Genomic DNA, 4430 nt, shown 5'->3' on the forward strand with positions numbered 1-4430 from the left:
TAGGTGACTAAACAAAATATGATATATATATGAATATTTTTCAGCCTTAAAAATGAAATTATTTATTTATTTATTTATTTATTTATTCATTCATTCATTCATTCATTCATTTATCTTCTATAAGTCATGGTTTTGATTCTCTGGAAGAAGCTGGAAGATATTATCTGAATCAAACTAACATAGCTGTAAATTTTTAAATATTTATTCTTGACTATTGCAGACTGAATTTCAAATCTGTTTACTTAAAATTTTAATTACTGATTGTTAAAAGTATGGAGTGTCAATGACTAAATTCAATCCATCGGTAAGTTTAGAGCTAAAACCTTTAAATATCAGTGGTAGCATGGGAAAATTCAATCTAGTTTTCAAAGGGTCTTAATCTGAAAAACGTGTGCTTTCACCTTACAGAGGTAAGGGTAGGATCGTGCTGAATATTTATGCTTACATGCTATACTCATTGTATATGGCAATGACTAGGCTGAGGGAGGATCAGAAATCTAGCCAGCACTGTTCAGTATCATAGCTACTAATCTCATGTGGTTTCAGGACACTTGAAATACAGTAGTCTGAATCAAGATGTTTTGTCAGTTTAAACTGATTTTAAATATTAAAGATGAAAAAAATGATTCACAACATAAATACTTTAACTCTTTTATAAAGTATTTTTTTAATATCATTTGAGTAGTCATGCAGCTTCTCTGGCAGTGGGGTACTAAGAACATAAAATTCTGGTTCCAGAGTCTAGCTTTATTTACATATCTCAATTCTTTCATTTCTTGAATTTATTTTGCAGCAATTTCTACTGTCGTACTTACTACTGAAACAAGAGATGCATGTGTATTGGTCACTGTGATGGATAAAAAGATATTCTGTGGATAGTTTCATTTTATGTTTTGTTGTTGTTGTTGTTGTTGTTTAAAAAAACTGAAAGACTCTTCTAAGAAAATTTTCACTTATTTTCAATGTAATTTTAAATAAATAAAATAAATGCAATATGAATACCTTATTTAATAAGCCAGGCAGGCCTTTGGACTACTTCAGTGTTATGCGGCCATGATAAATTCAACCCTCAAATTAAAAGTCATTAATTGAATTTGTTTTTTCCATTTAGTAACTCATTAGAACTGGACTTACTAATACTAATAATTCTAATAACTCTTAAATAAAAGGAGTATACAATAGTACATGAATGCTTGGAATATTATCAGTAGAGAAATTAAAGTGATGGAGGATGTCTTTATATGAAAACTCAGCCCATGCTCTGAGGCAGGTAATTCAAAGGGAAAATTAGTCAAAGTAAAACTATCATAAATTGTGAATATCTTTAAAGTCTCTCATACTGGAAAAACTAATGTCAACCTTACACCGGGATGCTCTGTGTTCTCCCGGTCTTCCGGGCTCTCTCCCTCCTCTCTCAGGAGGCATCTGCCTGAGTTTACGTCTTAGTGCCCACGTCCCTGCGTCTTCTACTCCATTTTATCTGAGTTTTCCCCAGTGCGTTTCGGTCTGGACTTTATTTCCTTACACTTCTGAGGGATATGGAGAGTTGAGAGAGGGACAGTCTTAATTTCATTTCCTTTTTTGGTGATGCCATCATTGGTTGTGAGTTGACCTTCCTTTTCTCGCACTCCAAGTACCTCCTCTCTCTTCCAGACCTTTCTTTCTCTTCATGAACTACTCACAGAAGCCTGGAACTTCATAACTTATTCAGCCAGCACTGGAAGCTGTAAATGTATCTCCACTGTGGCAGCGCCCAAGACAGAGTTGATGCCTGAAGTGGATGTTGGAGTGGAAATAAAAATGCTAAAAAGGACATTATTAGAATGATTGTTGAATTCAAATAGGGATATTAAATATTATTGTATCAATGTTAAATTTCCTGATTTTGATCATTGATAGTGATTAAGCAAAATATCTTTTTTTTTTTTGAGGAAATACACAATGAAGTATTCAAGAGTAGAGAGGCACAATATATGCAATTTACTTTTGAATGATAGAAAAATGTGGGGGGGGAGAGAAAATAATAAAGCAATTGAAGAAAATCAATTGCCAAATATGGGAAAAGGGCATTTTTGTACCATTCTTTCAACTTTTCTGTAAGTTTTAAATTATTTACATTTTAAATTAAAAATAATATTGTTCATTGATAGAAAGTACTTTTAGCACAATGCATTTCAAACAAGTACTTGCCTTTAATAGAGATGATAACATAAGATGAAACGTCATTAGCTTTGTGAAGACTGTAGACTATCTAAAACTTATATTCCTTGAAAAAATACAATATGAAAAACCAGATTTTAAGTTTCAAAAAAGATGAGCTATATTGTATTCTAAACATTCCATGATGTTTGGTATCCCTAGTGAAGGTTCTAAATAACATTTAGGTTACATTTACAAATGGCACTTTATTCTATTTAGAGTATAACATAGCTCTTGATTGGTCTAGGAATATGGCCGCTTGAGGACAAAGCCAGCTATAATTCTAGCACCTGCGGGGCCTGCCAGAAGCCTGCCCAGCAGAGTCCACTATCAGACTTCTCTTCTGCCTTGGCTGCAGGAACAGGGCTGATCATGGAGGAGGGATAGCGCTGCCACCATTTTGCCTGCAACACCTGCCCTTATACTCACAACATCACCTGAAGGGTAACAAATCAGAAGTATTCAAAGATGAAAGTGAATGATGTACTGGCGGAGCATCTGCCTAGGAGAATGTTAACTCTACTGCAGAGAGGTGTCCCAAATGTGAACATCCTTGTGCTTATTTTATGCAGCTCCAGGCGCACTCTGCAGACTAGCCAATGACTACCTTCTGCAAGTGCTGTAATGCTCAGTGTGGACACCGCTGAAGGGACTAGAGCCAGTCTAGCCCAGCTGCCTCAGTGTCTGTTTACCTTGTTCCCCAGGGTGGATTCCCAGCTGTGAGCTTGCAGTGTGTGTCCTGAGGGATTTTGCTGGTGTGGCAGAAAGCTAACTCTTTTAGGGTCGTTGGCCAGAGTGTCAAGAAAGGTAGCCTACCTGCCAATCAATGGGTGAACTCATTAACATCCAGGGAGATTTTGCGTAACTAACTGCACACTGTTTAAGGTCCTGTTCATTCATTTTTTGCATTTATTGGACAATTGACATTCTCTCACCAACATCTCAATGAACACTCTTAAATATTTACATTGTTTGCACAACTAAAAAAAAGCTTATTAATTTAGTATATTAGATGTTCATAAATATTTAACTGTTAATTGCAAACTTAATCATAATTTATTCTGAATATTTAATTAAAATTAAAAGTCTAAAAAGGAAACAAAGCCAGTTGTGTTAAGACACAACTACACACACCCTCACAAAATCACATGAAGCAATATGAGAATGACCCACAAGATGTATTTGATGTTCCTCTAGCACAGACATATCTGACATCCCTTATTTAGCATCTAGTATTATTTTCATGGTGCACGGGAGTGGATCTTTATAAAATGGCCACTCCTGGTAATGTAATTTACAGCTGCAGAGCAGTTCCACAGAATTTACACCACTGCCTGTGCTTTCCCACCCCTGCTCTCCTTGAATAGCATGCGGACTAGGATAAAGAGAGGTGAAGAAGACTGTTCTCACAGAATAGGGAGCGGGGTTTAGGTATTTCTTTTCTTTTATATGAGAAGTAAAACGTTTTAAAACAGTGTCAGCATCTATTAGCTTCCTCCACAGTTTCTCTCTGATTAGGCAGAGTAAGGACACGATGTTATGTATAACTTTCCAGAACAAAGCGTCCTGTGAAATAAATGCTTCCCCTTGCTAAGATGATAAATCTCAGCTCAGCAGAGTCCTATGCAAATGGGACTTGCCAAGACAGACCGACATACAGGGACGTAAATCTATCTCTCCTACACAGAATGTTCTTAGTTAGATGCCATTTTCAGAGTTCTTCACAAGGGTAATTTTTAATTGCTAGCACTGCACACCATTTGGGAATGCAGATTTCAGATATACATCTAGCCAGCAGGCAGATCTGTAAAAAATAAATAAATAAATTGCCAATATACCTACTGTTTTTTTCCCATTATTTTCAAAAGCTTCTCTTGCTTCTTCAAATGTGGAGACTTCTTTGCACTCATGCTTAACGTTGCCCTGTCTTATTTCTTCAAAAAGTTCATTAACACTTGGTTAGCGTTTTTATACTGAATTGGCTTTTTCTCTCATGAATAAAACTAAGAGATACAATAATAAGCTTAAAACTGTAATAAAAAGCCATGTGGAAAGTTAATATACAGGATGAAACCTGCTAGATGCTCTTTAGGAAACAGAGCCAACATCCTAAACCTCTCCTAGAGTCAGCAATGAAGTCACCTTTAGCTCCAAGACACCACATCTACCATCTTCCTCATCATGTATGTCCTTTCAGTAGTAGTTGCTCTGGGCAGGGAAAGTGACATAAT

At 36.0% G+C, this 4430-nt stretch overlaps 1 pseudogene; it reads left to right on the forward strand.

Moving 5' to 3' along the window:
• The first annotated feature begins 283 nt into the window (after positions 1-283).
• Positions 284-2855, forward strand: LOC102884598 (annotated as a pseudogene).
• The last annotated feature ends 1575 nt before the right edge of the window (positions 2856-4430 follow it).

The sequence above is a fragment of the Pteropus alecto genome, unplaced genomic scaffold, assembly GCF_000325575.1.
Source record: "Pteropus alecto unplaced genomic scaffold, ASM32557v1 scaffold766, whole genome shotgun sequence".
Taxonomy (NCBI): domain Eukaryota; kingdom Metazoa; phylum Chordata; class Mammalia; order Chiroptera; family Pteropodidae; genus Pteropus; species Pteropus alecto.